Here is an 18,463-nt window from a genome sequence, read left to right as displayed (position 1 = left end):
AGGTGCTGCAAGAGTAGCCTAAGTGAGTAACTGCAGTGCATTTTGCAGATCGTGCACACTGCAGCCAGTGAATGTTCAAGGTGGTGGACGTGGATGACACTTACCCAGGCAAGTGCAGAGTATTCCATCATACTCCTATCAAATACAACTCTCACTGACTTTCATGCCTCCCTTTGAGACTATTTTTCCAAATGAGCATCCAATACCCTCTTGAATGATGTTAACCCTGATTCCTTTGCTTCCTTACCTGTTGAGCTACCAGCATTTTCTGTTTGTACTTTGAAATTTATTCATCCCTCATCATAGTCTCTCTTTTTCCTGCCTCTGAGACCCATATTTCACCATTTCTTGTTTTTACATGATTTAAGTCATAAGAACATAAGATGTAGGAGAAGAATTAGGCAATCTGGCCCATCGAATCTGCTCTATACCATTCAATCATGGCCGATTTTATTTTCAACCCCATTCTCCCACCTTCTTCCTGTAACCCTTAGCCCCTTACCAATCAAGAACTTATCAATCTCTGCCTTCAATATACTCAATGATTTGGCCTCCACAGCCCTCTGTGGCAATGAATTCCACAGATTCACCACCCTCTGGCTGAAGAAATTCCTCCTCATCTCTGTTCTAAAGGGACATCCCTTTATTCTGAGACTACCCTCGGGTCCTAGACTCTCCCACTGATGGAAACATCCTCTCCACGCCCACTTTATCCTGGCCTTTGAGTTTCTGGTAGGTTTCAATGAGATCCTCCCTCATCCTCCTGAACCATCAAGTACAGACCCAGAGACATCAAACACTCCTCAAGTGTTAAGTCTTTCATTCCTGGGATCATTCTTGTGAACCTCCTGTGGACCCTCTGCAGCACTCCATCCTCACAGTCTTCTTACATCTCCTATTAATTTATACATTTTCTATTTATCTTCTTTGAAAGAATGGCCGAAAAATTAATCAAGTTCTCAAAAGACTCCCAACGCTTTTGATTTATTGATATTCATGAAATTACAAGCCTTGTTTTAATTAGCTTAGCTGAACCAAGGGAGAGCTCATCATTAAGAGATTGGTGACAATGATTCGTACCCTCTTGGTTAGTCACTGATGTACCACTTTTCTCAAAGTTTTTAAGTAATTCAATGGGATGTATATTTATTGAAACATAAAATATTTCCATTGGTTGAGAGATGTGCCGAGCAGAATACGAGGAAAATTCCTTGTTCTTCTTCAAACAGTGCCTCAGCTTATTATCAGAACACTCTGGCAGTACAACATCACCTCTGTATTGCCAGTTGGATTTTTCTCTCAAGTTACTTGAATGGGACTCAAACACAGACCCATCGAGTCGAAGGTGAGCCACAGTTAACAGCACGAAGCTCCAATTACCTGAAGCCAAGACTTGAATCACGAATGAATCTATTTAGGTCTAATCTCTGCCACTTAATGCTTATAGTTTTAAAGGTGGCTCTGGAGAGAGGCCACACTTTGCTGGCAGCTAACAGCAACACAGTTTCATACTCGAGCTCTGATCTTTTAAACTTGAAAACTGCAGCAGAAACTACTGCAGTAAACAATGTGCTTCATTAGCAATACTACAAACCTCAGACAGAACCGGCAGACTCGGCAAAACAGACCACCCGGAAGGCACAGCAGCTGGACACATCGGGGAGGCCTCCACTGTCTCAGAAAAAGTGGTCTTCGGGGAGGGCTTCAAGTCAGACTGAAGCGTAGGGTCCCAAGGCTCCCCCCACTCCCCAAGCATCCTCTTGGCTAATGTGCAATCATTAGAAAATGATACTGAGAATCTCAGAGCAAGATTGCTTTATCAGAGGGACATCAGGGACTGTTTCACAGAGACATGGCAAGGCATGGTATTGTAGCGGTTAGTGTAACGCTATTACAGCGCCAGCGACCTGGGTTCAATTCCTGCCACTGTCCGTAAGGGGTTTGTACATTCTCCCCGTGTCTGTGTGGGTTTCCTCCAGGTATTCCGGTTTCCTCCCACGTTCCAAAGACGTACTGGTCAGGAGCTGTGGGCATGTTATGTTGGCGCCGGAAGCGTGGCGACACTTGCGGGCTGCCCCCAGAACACGCTACGCAAAAAGATGCATTTTACTGTGTGTTTCAATATACATGTGACTAATAAAGATACCTTATCTCTTATCTTACATGGCTCATCCCCAGCTCTCCTGACACAGAGGGTTTTTTGATCCACCCCATGGACTGGACAACAGCGTCGAGTGAGGGAAAAGGCAGCGGCATCTGCTTTATGATAAACTCGTCAAGATGCATGGACGCAGCGAATTGGTCCCCTTTCTGCTCCCCCGGCCTGGAACATCTGGCAGTGAGGTGCCGACCGTTCGACCCACCGCAGGAGTTCATCCTGACTGCAGTCTACACCTCGCCTCAGGCAGTCATCAAGCTCGCACTTGAGGAATTAAGTGCTGTGATCAACAAGAACGAAGCAGTGTACCCTGTCACATCGTGGTGGGAGACTTTCATCATGTTGGCTTGAAGGACTCTCTGCCTAACTGCTATCAACACATCATCTGCAACACTAGAGGACTCAGCAAACTCGACCACTGCTATACCGTCATCAAGAACACCTACCGTCCCATCCCTCGCCCACACTTTGGTAAATCTGACCACCTGTCTGTGCTGCTTCTCCCTGCATACAGACAGAGACTGAAGAGCACGGGGCTAGTGAAGCGGACTACGAAGAGCTGGATGGCAGAGGCGAAGAGGTGAATTTGGGATTGCTTCGAGTCAGTGGACTGGACCACGTCCAAGGATTTGCCAGCAGACCTAACTGAATATGTCACAGTCATCACCAACTTCATAAGGACATGGTGGACGAGTGTTTACCCACAAAAACATTCTGGGTTTTCCCCAACCAGAAGCCCTGGATGAACCAGGAGATTCGTAGTCTGCTGAGGGCTAGATCTGTGGCATTTAGGCCTGGCGACCCAGTCATACAAGTCAGGTATGACCTCCGGAAGGTCATTGCAAGCACAGAAGAGGCAATTTTGAACTAAACTGAACTAAACACAGTTGGAACTAAACACAATTTTGAACTAAACACAGTTGGATGCTCAACAGCTGTAGCAGGATTTGTACAATATTACTTCCTGCAAGATGAGATAAGTTAGCATAAGTTGCAACGACCCTTCCCTCCCAAATGAGCACAATGTCTTTCATGCAGGAGAACTATGACACACCCACATGAGCCCCCACATCTCTGGATGACCCTGTAATCTCAGTCTCTGAGACCGACGTCTGGGCATAAAAGATTCCATTCGAGGGTGAAGTGAGTATCCTGGCCTAAACTTATACCACAACCAGTGTCACCATAAAGAAAACTGCACAGTCATTGTTACATTGCAGCTAATGTGACCATGCTGCCTGAAAAAATCAATAATAGATCACACTGGGATATCCTGAGGTTATGAAACACATTTCATCAATACAAATCCTTCTTTCTTTTTGCAAATAGTTGCTGTGACGTGATTTGCTGCTCCTTCCCAACATAAAAAGGGATGAAAGGACCATTATCTAAGTTGTTTACAATATTCATATGTGCGGAAAGCTCATGACATCAGTGACCGATGATCACACGCCAGGGTCCAGAGACATCAATAAACTTGAGAACTGCAAGCTCATACTCACTAGTCTTGTAGTAACCTGTTGGAACCATGAAGGTAGACGGTCTTGATTGAAGATGCTTCACTGGTTATGCACTGGCCTCACCTTCGAAGAAACACGGGCAGTCTGAAATCAGCAACAAGACAGTGTTTTACAATGTAAACTGGGCTAAAGAGTTTGTAATTTTTAGTGCACAGTTGGTGCTTAGGTGTTCATTGTGTATCTAGTATATCTGAAGGCAAGTTTGAGATGGTGGTGGGGGTGGTGGTGAGAGAGTCATGTACCCAAAGTATGCATCGTTCAGCACCATTGCTAGAGACTCCTAAGCTGGATATCCAAATCAGGATAGACAGAATTTGACCAATTCATCTTAACGTGAAGATTCCCCAAGTTTAAATTGGCATGTGTTTTCAATCACCCATGTTTGCCCATAAAATGAACAACTTTTGTTTTAAATATAAGCACTTCAGCCACCTCTACCAGTTGTTTTACCTGAAAGCATTTGCATCAAGGGTCATTAACCACTTTGGCAGTTGAAGATCATTAACTCCATGCACTTAATATGGTAATGGGGGATAATAAAGCTATGTTCAATGTCCATGGATGGACAGCACTGTGAAAATACAGGTGGGTATTTAAAGGTAGAACCCTCTTCATGTCCTTCTTCCAACTTCACTCATCCATTAATGACTCCAAGTGCCATCAGCTCCCAAACACCCAATGCCTTTTTATGTTACTATTTCTTTACCACTTTTGGTGACTCTTTGAACTTTGCTCCAAAATTGAGAATATATCTTTGCTTCTTCAGAATCAGAAGATTTATTATCACCGACTTATATCTGACCATAAGACATAGGAGCAGAAGTAGGTCATTAGGCCCATCGAGTCTGCTCTGCCATTCAATCATGGCAGATTTACTTTTTTTCCCTCTCAACCCCATTCTCCTGCCTTCTCTCCGTAACCTTTGACACCCTTACTAATCAAGTCCATGTTACTATCAACCTCTGCTTTAATTATGCCCAATGACTTGGCCTCCACAGCTGTCTGCGGCAATGAATTCCACAGATTCACCACCCTCTGGCGAAAGAAATCCCTCCTCATCTCAGTTCTAAAGGGATGTCCTTTTATTCTGAGGCTGTGCCCTCTGGTTCTAGACTCTCCTACTGCTGGAAACATCCTCTCCACATCCACTCTATCCAGGCCTTTCAATATTCAATATGACGTGAAATTTGTTGTTTAGTGGCAGCAGTACAGTGCAAAGACAGAAAATTACTATAAAATTACAAAAATAACCAGTGCAGAAAAAAAGGAATAACGGGGTAGTGTCCATGGATTCAGAAACCGTTCAGAAATCTGATGGCAAAGGTGAAGAAGCTGCTCCTGAATCGTTGAATGTGGGTCTTCAGGCTCCTCTACTTCCTCCCTGATGGTAGTAGTCTTGTTCATATTCTGCAGTTTCTACACTGAACCTCATTTCACTTGACTGCAATCTTTCTTGGATCCTCCTTAAGTAACTCTCACAGGGCAGCAACATTATAATTGCAGGGCTGGGTTGCAGTAGTTTAATTTTGGACCACTATTGCAATTGGGAGTGTAAATCGAGCCTTGATCTAGAGTCGGAGCCTGGATCGAGAGTCAAATCCTGACCTGACATGAACGTGGTCTCCCAGAGGAGGAAGTATCACATTGATTTGCTTCATAGGCAACTGAAGCCAATAAAGCTATACATGCAATAGCTTCAGCACAACATCAAAACCCCTAGGCATTAACTCTCAGTGTCTGACTTTCCCATCAGATCTAGCTTTTTCCTTTAGTACAGGCTTTTCAGAACATAAACCTGCATCACAGCATTCACTCGATCTCCACTGCAGGCTTCGCCGTTCCACCTCAGCAAGATCAACCACGCGGTAAGACAGTGAAAAGGTCTGGATAAGCTCTACATCCCAGAACAAAAGCAAAACACAACAGATGTTGAAAATGTGAATTTATCTGAAGCATTTTCCAGCCCCTTTTTACCACCTGTGGCAGCCGCCAGCAGACAGACCTTCCCTTTCCACTGATCTTTCAGCATCTCACAACAACTTGCTGAGTACAGGCCGCTCCCGTCTAACGAATGGGTTCCATTTTTACAGATGTCCTTAAGTCGATTTTGCCCACGTTGCAAAATACACAAAAATCACTCGATATGGTAACCACACCTCCACAGTGTTATAATGAATGTCATCAAAAGCACGCAAGACTGATAAGAACAATTACTAAAAGTGGAGAGAGAGGAAACTAGTTCTGCTGCTCCGAGGAACGAACACATGTACCTACGTCAGACCAGAGAATTTCATGTTATGGGAGCTCGTACGTAGGGGTGACCATAAGTCGGTCACTCGTACAGCCTGTGTTGTCGCATTTTCTGCTCGTACCCCAGATGTCAGTGGCACCTCAGACATCAGAAGAAATTATTTCAGTCAGCCAGGATATTCTTACAGCTGCACCTTATCAAATGGATCGTTCTGAAAGAAAATGAGCTAAACGTAGCAATCGTTTTAAATGTGGCTGGATCCCACAAAGAACGAGGTGGATGGGAGTTGCTCTGTTTTAGCTGGTGAATAAACATCGGGTGGTAATATTTAATAACAAAGGAATTACAGTTGGAACTGATTCCAGTAACAATTTGCCCACAAATATAATCAACAGCTGCTCATCAATTAAATATTAAAATATTCAGAACCAAAGAAATTCAAATAAGTTCTCTCCCCTGGGCAACTGATAATCTGTGATAAATTACAATACATCTACAAATGCCAATCACCAAAAAGAAAGCTTTGAAATAATAACTCATTTTATTAAGGTTTAAGGCTTCTTTCTAATCTTCCGTGATAACATTTGGTTAGCTATCTGTGAATTCTGTAAAGGAAGAAATTGATTTTTTGGGGGCTATAATAGGGTCCTCTGTGAACAGCATCTGTAGCTCATTACAAGTTTTATTTGCAACATTTATAGGCTGTCATCGTGAAAACCAGTGTCTGATTAGTCCGAAGTGACAAATTATGCAATAAATTTGACAAATTAGAGATGTGAACTATTTTAATCCTCTCATAAGGGGAAGGAACATTTCTGGGAATGGTTCCTGACAACTTGGTTAGATATGAAGGCAAGTGATTCAGTTGTATAAAAGGTGCAATTTAAGTCTTTCTTTTGCAGCAACAGTGACCACTCTTCTGCAGTGGTTCATTAACTGCAAAGCACTTCAGAAGGCACTATACAAATGCAAGTGATGCTTCTTTCTTCATTATCTGCATTGCAGATGGAATCCAGAAAGACTCATTGTTAATGAATAATTATCTGGAATAGTAAATATTGGTTTCAAAGACTTAATAAAATGTTTATTAGGTAGTCTTCTAAATGTCATCTCCTGAGAAATTGGTAATACAGAAAGGTAATCAACAGCACTTTTGATCCACGTATTATGTAGAGAAAACACTATTCTGTGATTAACCAGACAGATGAAAAGGTAAAACCTCAGAGGGGTAATTTTAAGTATGGTTTAAAAATGGCGAGAGCGACCACTAGAAGAGGAAACTGCAAGAGTATTTGAACCCCAGCAACATTGAGACACTCACTGGAGACACACACAGAAACCCACCACTTGACTGGAGTTCTCCAAACCAAGCAACCATTAAATGCACAGAGTGCCAGAGGAGGGAAACTTGAGCTGACAGCTCACCGCTGGATCCAGCAGCAGAGCTGGGACATTCAGATGACAGCTCCAGATACCCTTCACATTCAGCCCTTCAGCTTTACACTGGGATACAAAGCATGATCCCAATAGAAGGCATTGTTTACTTACTAAACTTTATTTTAGTAAGTTTAATTATTGATAGCATCTTGAGCAGTTTTTCAATGAACTTTGGTTTTAGCTTTAATGTTTTCACTGTTTTAAATTATTACCACTCAATTAGTTACTATGAATTTCAGGATAATTTTAAGCAGTTCCAGAGCCCTTGACAGCAACAACCGTAACCAGCTGCCAGCAGGGTTCCAAGAGATGGGTCTCAGGATCTGATTGCCAAGGTCCCTGACAACGCGCAGCCTCATAAAACCAGAAGACCATCTGCTGTAGGAGTAGAATTAGGCCATTCAGCCCATCAAGTCTGCTCCGCCATTCAATCAGGGCTGATCTTATTTTCAACCCAATTCTCCTGCCTTCTCAATCAAGAACCTATCAATTTCTGCCTGAAATATTCCCAATGACTTGGCCTCCACAGCCCTTTGGCAACAAATTCTACAGGTTCACCACCCTCTGGCTGAAGAAATTCCTCATCTCAGTTTTAAAGGGACGTATCTTTAATCTGAGTCTGTGCCCTTGGATCCGAGACTCTCCCACCAATGGGAACATCCTCTCCACGTTCACTCTATCCAGGCCTTTCAGTATCCGGTAGGTTTCAATGAGATCCCTCCCTCATCCTTCTAAACTCCAACGAGTACAGGCCCAGAGCCATCAAATGCTCCTCATGCGTTAAGCCTTTCATTCCCGGGATCATTCTCGTGAACTTTCTCTAGATTCCCTCCAGGGTCAGCAAATATTTCCTCAGTTACAGGGACCAAAATTTCTCACAATGTTCCTCATGGGTGCAGGTGACGGCTCACTTCACCCTCCACATTCGCAACAGGTTAATGCGGATGGATGGAGACCATTGATGGAGATGAGTTCAGGCTATGGGCCAGATCCCGGACAATCCCAGTCACTGACTCCTTGCTTTTCTGAAATGGTACGGCTTCTCGCTCTCGTTTAGGAGGTGGAATATTGCCTGTTGCCTTGTCTCGGCACCTTCAATCTTGGAATTAGTGGGAAAGCAACCCATTATTCCATTAGTGGGAAGACAACTCACTAATTCCAAACTCAGAGATGCCAAGATGTGACAATAGTCAACACTTCTTCTCCACCATCTAAATGTGAGCAGAGGCTAGAATTCAGCAGTTAAAACTGCACAATATACCAATGAGAGCTTTCTGGCTCTCACCCACCAACTGCAGTGCCAATCAGGGCAATCAACTCTAGCATTTGTATGCCAGCAGAGCAGCGCGAGCTGGGCCAGTTCTCGCCTTCTTCCGACCATGCCACATTGCATGGATCAAGCTTCAGGGACTCGTCCGGCAACCACGCAATGCCAGATTAGTATACCAGTCTTCTCTCATCTCTGGAGGGTTCTGGAGAACTCCTGGTCTGGTTGACAGCTCCCACAACATCAGTAGGTCCATATCCAGGGAGCTGCATGTTGTAACTCAAAAGTGGACCAATTTATTGTAAGCACTGAGCTTAACAAATGTATATTTTTGAAACACTGCACATGGAAGTATTTTCAAGGAAAGACAAGTGTTAGAAAAAATCCATTCCCCACCGAAATGGAATAATCAAAGTTATCTCATTCTGTTGCAGAGTCACATGATGCAAATCAATTTTAATAAAATGCTGCTACGGTGTCAGGGGAAAAATAGATCCAAATCAGTCTTCATTTCACAATATTATTTATTTATATGCTGATGTTACACTGGAAATTATGGACTAATTTGGTTTACAGCCTTAAATGGAAAGCTGTCAATAATGTAGGTGTTGCAAAAAAGAACTATCATAATTCAGCAGCTCAGCTCAGAGCTCCTGCAGAGTGAGCAGGCAACTGTTACCACACCTAACTTGGTCCCAACTATTACCACAACCACCTTGGAGGCTTGAAAGCCAGCGGTTTGGAGATGCTGCCCTTGCAACCCAGCAGCCTGCTCTCAGTGGCACTCCAGCCTCACAAGTAGAAAATAGCCCAGTGCGAGTCGTGGCAAAGAGATGAATGTAACTGTGAAGCTGGTCCAAGGAAAGATGATGCCCAGCCCCACTGGCATTCTGACAGCTCATGGTGCCAGAAACATCTTCACCATTTCCAAATGTCCCTGGTGATCAGAAACATTGGCACACAGTTGAAAAAAACTACTAAAAAAGAACTACAGAAAGGATAAACATATTCAAGGCAAAAAACTGCTGTGAATAAATTATGAACACAAATCATAGTGTCAGAGTTGTATAGCCCAGAAATGGGCCCTTTGGCCCAACATGTCAATGCTGACCTTTTTGCCCATCTACATTAATCCCACGTGCCCACATTAGGAATGCATCCTTCTGTGCCCTGCCTGTTTAAATGTCTGGCTAAATGCATCTTGAACGTTGTAATTGTATCTAATTCCACCACCTCCTCCGGCAGTGAGTTCCAGGAATCAACCTCTCTTTGTACAAAAGAAAATCTACCCCTTGGGTCCCCTTGACAACAACTACCTCTCACCTAAAACCTATGCCTTCTTGTTTTTAATGCTCCCGCCATGGGAAGAAGATTCTGGCTATCCACACCCCTCATAACCTTATATACCTCCATCAGGTCACCCCTTAACTTCCTTCACTCCAGGGAAAACAAGCCTAGAACGCCCCATATCTAAAGTCTTCCAGTCCCGTGAAATAGAAAAAAAATCTTACCTAATCTTAGTATTAAAACCATCTCAGTGACTTCATTCAAATGAATGGGGCCCTCCCAGAGATACCAGTGTGGCTGGTGCAATATTGAGGAACAGTCCCTCAACTCATCAGCTGCCCTTCAGACAGTTCAAAATGTTCCCACCTGTGAAAGCAGGCAAGCACCGTTGGCATCAAATGAAAGTACATGGATGACCAGACACAGCTACAAGGAATTAATTTCCCTTTGTGTTGGTGTACCTAAAAAAAAGCTACTCTGTAAAACAAAATGTTGCTGCTGCTGTCGGGATAACATCAACCCAGTAAAATACCTTACTTTTTTTATGCAGCCGCGCCAACAATGTGTAATAATTTCTGCATGCAATCTCTCACCACCGAGCATCCTCCCACTGAACAAGCCAGCTAGTGGCTGGGAATAAAGCAGTAGGTTTGCCCATCATGTACAATGTGCACAGGCTGGCACAGTATTTCCACTGTTCGGCTGCCAGTGACAGGGACGTCACTGTATCTTGCTCTTTTATAATGCTGTAAAGAGTCCATCTCTGAAGATATTTCTATAATACAAAAGCCACAGTTATAGTACAATACCAACCTTGTACATAGCACCTGCCTTAATCTTGTAGACAATCATTAAATATTTCAAATATCTTGGCTCCAACTTTGAATCTCAAGGAGAATTACAGATTTTTTCAATCACACGGTGAAACAGACCATCTGCAGATAATACTTTGGAGTTTGGGTAATGAATTCTGTAGGTAGAGTCCCACAATCAACAGATGGAGTGACCTGCTCAGATTCATCCAACTGCAATAAAAGCATTGGCTTTTCAACAGGAGGTTGGCGCCACTGAAATGCACATGCAAACACAAGATCCCATGAAAAGAATAACTGGCCAATGTAAGACAATACAGCCACTGATACCAGCTACTTCACTTCATGCCATCCAAATAAGCAAAACACTTGCTATCTCAAATGAAAAATTAGACTATTTTTCCACTGCTTTCTCCAAGTCATTAAGCATCTATTTTAGCTAATTGTTCCCTGTGGTCAAGTCACTGTCGACTCACTTCCCAATTGCTCCCCAATCAGACGAGCATTCACTCTATTTAGTCACTTCAGTGTTTAAAATCTTTGATTAATCTCCACTGCGGCAGGCTCTGACCAGTGGCCTCAGATCTCTGCAACTTAAAATATTACAACCAGCAATTTGCCAATTTCCTAACCTGTATTATGTCAAATAATCCCATTGTTATCAGTGACAAATAGCATTCCCGCCCATCCCAATCCCAAATCCTAGCACATTTTAAAAAGATTATTACCTGTAATCCAATTACAACTCAGCACACTGCACAGCACTATGCACCAACGCACGCTCTCATCGCTCTTGTCTTCTGTACAATTAGTCATGTCAGGCTCCAATCCCCAAGGCACACTGAAGCTATTGATCACTTCCAGCATGAGCTGCTGCCTCGGCACATCCCATCCACAGACCCCGAATTAATTATTGAGAGGCAGCGGATCAAGGAAATGCACATAGAACTTGGTATTTAAAATTCAAACTGTGGACAGATTTTTCCTGTGCAAGATCTTTGAAGAGAAGTCAAGCTTTCTAGCTGATTGCAAGTGAAAGACCAGTGAAGAAAACCCACATTTACGCTGTCCAACCTCACATCTCAGAGAACTCTCCAAGTGTTTCCCAAACCTTGTTTTGCTTTGATTTTATTGTTTGGTTTCTGAATTCACAGGACAGTCAAAAACAACTTACTGAAATAAATATCAGATCCACAAATAATTTACTGCCAAACAAATAATTAACGGCTCGTCAGCAGGTAAGGCACCAGCAGTTTAAAAAGCAAACTGCCATATCCAGCGGGCAGCATCGGAGTGGGCAGCGGAGTGAGAGGGAACAGAGTGGTTGGGCTTTGGCTTAAGGGGCTTAGACGTAAAGGGGCAAGGCGGGTGAGTAGCTGGTAAGTAGGTAAAGGTAAGGTTTTACCTGTTATCTGTTGAAAAATTTTTAAGTAGGAAAAACTAAGGGGAAATAAAAAAGAATTAGTTCAGATGGAGGACATGGTGGTGTGCTGCAGCTGCTTGATGTGGGAGCCCGTGGACCTTGCTGGGTCCACGATGGCCACATCTGCAGTAAGTGCTTGAGGCTGGAGGAACTTCAGCTCAAACTTGATAAGCTGGAGTTGCAGCTTCAAACACTGTGCAGCATCAGGGAGGGGGAGAGTTATGTAGATACTGTACATCAGGAGACGGTCACCCCCCTTAGAGCAGGTGCTTCTGGAGTCCAGGAAGTAGAAACATAGAGAAACTACAGCACAATTCAGGCCCTTCAGCCCACAAAGCTGTGCCGAACATGTCCCCACCCTAGAAACTACCAGGCTTACCCATAGCCCTCTATTTTACTCAGCTCCATGTACCTATCCAACAGTCTCTTGAAAGACTGTTAGATAGGTACATGGAGCTGAGTAAATAAAAGATAGAAGGGTGACTGTAAGGGGAGGGAAATGGAAAAAGAAAACGAACAGGCAGATAGGCCAGAGGACCCCAGAGGCTGTTCCCCTCAATAACAGGTTTTTTGCTTTGGAAGTTGCTGAGGGAGATGACCTGCCGGGGCCTAGCAGCAGTAGCCAGGGCTATGGCACTGGGACCGGTCCTGCTGCTCAGAAGGGAAGGGAGGAGAAGAGGAAGGCAGGAGTGATAGGGGACTCGACAGTCAGGGAAACAGATAGGAGGTTCTGTGGCAGTGAGCATGAATCCTGGATGGTATGTTTCCTCCCAGGTGCCAGGGTCCGGGATGTGACCGATCAGGTCCACAGGATTCTAGAGCAGAAGGGAGAACAGCCAGAAGTCGTGGTTCATGTTGGTACCAACAACATAGGTAGGAGGAGGGATGTGGTCCTGAAAAGTGAGTTTAGCGAGCAGGACTTCAAGGGTAGCAATCTCGGGATTGCTGCCAGTGCCACGCGATAGTGAAGGTAGGAATAGGAGGAGATGGCAAATAAATGCGTGGCTGAGAAGTTGGTGCAGGAGGGAGGGTTTTAGATTTTTGGATCATTGGGATCTCTTCTGGGGAAGGTGGGACCTGTACAGAGAGGACGGGTTACACCTGAACTCAAGGGGGACCAATATCCTTGCAGGCAGGTTTGCTAGGGTGGTTCAAGAGGGTTTAAACTAGATTGCAAGGGGGAAGGGAACCGGAGGAGTAGGTCAGAGGAAGAAGGGGATGGGGAAAAGTCAGATCTGACGGGTAGAGAGGCTTTGAGGAAGGAGAAGCAGAGTACAGGCTATAAAAGTAGTAAGGTGGATGGGCTAAAGTGCACTTACTTAAATGCAAGAAGCATCAAGAATAAGGGAGATGAACTGAGGGCTTGGATAAGTACATGGGACTACGATATTGTGGCTATTACAGAGACATGACTAACATTGGGGCAGCATTGGAAATTGAATATTCCTGGTTTTCAGTGTTTTAAAAGGGATAGGGAGGGGGGGAGAAGAGGAGGAGGGGTGGCGATACTGGTCAGGGATACTATTACAGCTGCAGAAAGGGTGGATAATGTAGAAGGATCCTCTCTAGAGACAATATTGGTGGAAGTTAGGAACAAGAAAGGGGCAGTTACCCTCCTGGGAGTATTCTACAGGCCCCCGATAGCAGTAGGGATACTGAGGAGCAGCTTGGGAGGCAGTTTTTGGAAAGATGCGAAAATAGCAGGGTTATTATAATGGGAGACTTCAACTTTCCAAATATTGATTGGCATCTACTTAGTGCCAAAGGTTTAGACGGGTCGGAGCTTGTTAAGTGTGTCCAGGACGGATACCTGACACAGTATGTTGACAGGCCGACTAGAGGGAATGCCATATTAGATCTAGTTTTAGGTAATGAACCAGGACAGGTGACAGATCTATCGGTGGGTGAGCATTTGGGGGACAGTGACCATTGCTCCATAACCTTTAGAATTGCCAGGGACAGGGACAGGAGCAAAGAGGACGGGAAGATATTTAATTGGGGAAAGGTGAATTATGAGGCTATAAGGCGAGAACTTGGGAGTGTAAATTGGGATGACATTTTTGAAGGGAAATGTACTATGGAGATGTGGTCGATGTTTAGGGATCTTTTGCAGGATGTTAGGGATAAATTTGTCCCAGTGAGGCAGAGAAGGAATGGCAGGGTGAAGGAACCATGGGTGACGAGAAAGGTGGAACAACTAGTTCGGAAGAAGAAGGCAGCATACATAAGGTGTAAGCAGCAAGGATCAGACAGGGGTCATGATGAATATAGACTAGCAAGGAAGGAACTTAAGAAAGGGCTGAGGAGAGCGAGAAGGGGACATGAAAAGGCTTTGGCGAGAAGGGTTAAGGAGAATCCCAAGGCTTTTCTCTTGTACGTGAAGAGCAGAAGGATGGCGAGAGTAAAGGCAGGTCCGATTAAAGACAAAGGTGGGAAGATGTGCCTGGAAGCTGTGGAAGTGGGTGAGTTTCTCAATGAATACTTCTCTTCAGTATTCACCAAGGACAGGGGTCTTGATGATGCTGAGGACAGTGTTGGTAAAGGGTAATGTTCTAGAGTATGTAGATATCGAGAGGATGTGTTGGAGCTGTTAGAAAATATTAGGACAGATGTCCCCGGGTCCTGACAGAATATTCCCCAGGCTGCTTTGTGAGGCGAGGGAGGAGATTGCTGAACCATTGGTTAGGATCTTTGAGTCCTCGTTTTCCACAGGGATGGTACCGGAGGATTGGAGGGTGGTGAATGTTGTCCCCTTATTCAAAAAAGGTAGTAGGGATAGTCCATGGAATTACAGACTAGTGAGCCTTGAGTGTGGTGGGTAAGCTGTTAGAAAGGATTCTAAGAGATAGAATCTATGAGCATTTAGAGAATCATGGACCAATTAGGGACAGCCAGCATGGCTTTGTGAGGGAAGATCTTGCCTCACAAGCCTGATAGGGTTCTTTGAAGAGGTGACCAGGAATATTGATGATGGTAGTGCAGTGGATGTGGTCTACATGGATTTTACTAAGGCCTTTGATAAGGTTCCGCATGGTAGGCTTCTTCTGAAGGTCAGAGGCCAAGGGATCCAGGGAGGCTTGGCAGTGTGGATTCAGAATTGGCTTGCCTGTAGAAAGCAGAGGGTTGTGATGGAGGGAGTGCATTCGGATTGGAGGGCTGTGACTAGTGGTGTCGGATCGGTTCTAGGACTTCTACTTTTTGTGATATTTATTAATGACTTAGATGAGGGGTGGAAGGGTGGGTTAGCAAGTTTGCAGATGACACAAGGATTAGTGGTGTTGCGGATAGTGTGGAGGGCTGTTGAAGCTTGCAGAGGGATATTGATAGGATGCAGAGCTGGGCTGACAAGTGGCAGATGGAGTTCAATCCAGAGAAGAGTGAGGTGGTACACTTTGGAAGGACAAACTCCAAGGCGGAGTACAAGGTAAATGGCAGGATTCTGGGCAGTGTAGAGGAGCAGAGGGATCTGGGGGTTCATATCCACAGATCACTGAAAGTCTCCTCACAGGTAGATAGGGTAGTTAAAAAAGCTTATGGGATGTTAGCTTTCATAAGTCGTGGGATCAAGTTTAAGAGTGGCAAAGTAATGATGCAGCTTTACAAAACTCTGGTTAGACCACACTTAGAGTACTGTGTCCAATTCTGGTCGCCTCATTATAGGAAGGATGTGGAAGCATTGGAAATGGTGCAGAGGAGATTTACCAGGATGCTGACTGGATTAGAGAGTATGGATTATGAGGAGAGACTAAAGGAGCTAGGGCTTTACTCATTGGAGAGAAGGAGGATGAGGGGAGACATGATAGAGGTATACAAGATATTGAGAGGAATAGATAGAGTAGACAGCCAGCGCCTCTTTCCCAGGGCACCAATGCTCAAAACAAGGGGACATGGCTTTAAAGTAATGGGTGGAAAGTTCAAGGGAGATGTCAGAGGGAGGTTTTTCACCCAGAGAGTGGTTGGTGCATGGAATGCGCTGCCTGGGCTGGTGGTGGAGGCTGATACGTTGGTGAAGTTCAAGAGATTGTTAGATAAGCATATGGAGGAATTTAAGATAGAGGGATATGTGGGAGGAAGGGTTTAGATACTTAGGCGTGGTATGAAGGGTGGCATAACATGGTGGGCCGAAGGGCCTGTATTGTGCTGTATTGTTCTATGGTTCTATGGTTCTAACTTCAAACTAACACCACTTCACTAATGAAAATCTGACCCTGCACGGTTTGGATTTGCCTTCAGCTCTTTCACAATAATTGAGCTGACCAACTGACCCCAGCCCATTATATTGTTTGCCTAATTATGTTGTCAAGTTTTCAATCTTAAAAATGAGCAGACAGATTTTTTATTGCACTCCAAGTCTCCTTTCCCAGCACAGCACCTGGATACCTTAATAATAATTTAATCCTGTAGTCAGTAGACATGGGGTTAAGGGACTCAAGAGGTCAGAGGGCACAGGCCCATCCATAATAGAAGAAACCAACAGTGATCACTCACTTTCTGCTTAAATCCCTGATCTGCAGTTCCTAAAATCATTTAGCACAGCAGGAAGAAACATGAATATATCATTGGAGAAACAAAGGACTGCAGATGCTGGAATCCAAATGAAAAACACTGTGATGCTGGAGGAACAGCCGGGAAGAAAACTTCTTCAAAGTGGGCATCCTCGAAGAGACTTCGCAGTGGATCAGTGATACTAGAGAAATAAAGTACTGCAGATAAGATTTCTTTATTAGTCACATGTACATCGAAACACACAGGGAAATGCATCTTTTGCGTAGAGTATTCTGGGGACATCCCGCAAGTGTTGCCACGCTTCTGGCGCCAACATAGCATGCCCACAACTTCCTAACCCATATGTATCTGGAATGTGGGAGGAAACCGGAGCACCCGGAGGAAACCCATGCAGTCACGGGGAGAACATACAAACTCCTTACACAGACAATGGCCAGAATTGAACCCAGGCCACTGGCACTGTAATGGTGTTATGCTAACTGCTACATTACTGTGCTGCAGATACTGGAATGCAGAATGTATCATTTCTTCTTTCTATGCCAAAGAACAGAAGGAAGCCCTCAACCATGTGTGTGTGGAAGAGCTATCTAATGTTTTTTAAGATCACAAGACAAAGGAGCAGAAGTAGGCCATTCGGCCCATTGAGTCTGCTCCATGAGCTAAACTAAACTATCCCAGTCTAGCCCCAACTTCCGGCCTTTTCTCCATATCCCTTGATACCTTGACTAATTAGATACCTATCAATCTCCCCTCTAAACACCCCCAATGATCAGGCCTCCACAGCTGTAAGTGACAAAGAATTCCATAAATCCACGACCCTCTGGCTAAAGAAATTTCTCCTCATTTCTGTTCTAAGCAGGTATCCTCTAATTCTGTGCCCTCTAGTCCTGGATTCACCCACCAAGGGAAACAGCTTAGGCACATCTACCCTGTCCAGTCCTTTCAACATTCTCTCATTCTTCTGTATTCCAGTGAGTACAGTCCAAGAGCCAACAAACACTCATCATATCTAAGCCCTTTCATTCCGGGAATCATCCTCGTAAATCTTCTCTGAAGCCTCCCCAACATCAGTACATCCTTCCTAAGATAAGGGGCCCAAAACTGCATACAGTATTCCAAATGAGGTCTCACTAGTGCCCCATAGAGCCTCATCAACACTTCCTTACTTTTATACGTTATATCTCTTGAAATGAATGCCAACATAACATTCGCTTTCTTTACCACCGATCCAACCTGGTGGTTAACCTTTAGGGTATCCTGTACGAGGACCTCCAAGTCCCTTTGCACTTCTGTACTTTGAATTTTCTCCCCATCTAGGTAATAATCTGCCCGTTTATTTCTTCTACCAAAGTGTACAACTGCACATTTCTTAACATTGAATCTCATCTGCCATTTCATTGCCCATGCTCCTAAACTATCTGAGCCTCTCTGCAACCTTCCTGTTTCTTCAATACTCCCTATTCCTTCGCCTATCTTGGTGTCGTCTGCAAACTTAGCCACAAAACCATTTACTCCATAATCTAAATCATCGATGTACAATGTAAAAAGCGGCCCCAACACCGACCCCTGCGGAACACCACTGGTAACCGGCAGCCAACCAGAACAGGATCCCTTTATTCCCACCCTTTGCTTCCTGCCAACCAGCCAATGCTCCACCCATTCTGTTATCCTACCTGTAATTCCATGTGCTGTCATCTTATTAATCAGCCTCTTGTGCGGCACCTTGTCGAAGGCCTTTTGAAAATCTAAATACACAACATCCACAGCCTCTCCCTTATCCACCCGACCTGAGATTTCCTCAA

At 44.3% G+C, this 18,463-nt stretch overlaps 1 protein-coding gene across 1 annotated transcript in view; it reads right to left on the bottom strand.

Annotated features, from left to right (window-relative positions):
* The window catches only part of LOC127578251 (contactin-1-like), a 659,394-nt gene that overhangs the window by 493,887 nt on the left and 147,044 nt on the right, over nucleotides 1–18,463 (bottom strand). The window contains 1 exon segment of the mRNA XM_052030032.1: nucleotides 3,661–3,762. The gene's annotated coding sequence lies outside the window, so the exon portion shown is untranslated.

The sequence above is a fragment of the Pristis pectinata genome, chromosome 15 (assembly GCF_009764475.1).
Source record: "Pristis pectinata isolate sPriPec2 chromosome 15, sPriPec2.1.pri, whole genome shotgun sequence".
NCBI classification, from domain to species: domain Eukaryota; kingdom Metazoa; phylum Chordata; class Chondrichthyes; order Rhinopristiformes; family Pristidae; genus Pristis; species Pristis pectinata.
Note: the sequence above shows the minus strand (reverse complement) of the source record. Positions and strands in the feature narration are given on the sequence as shown.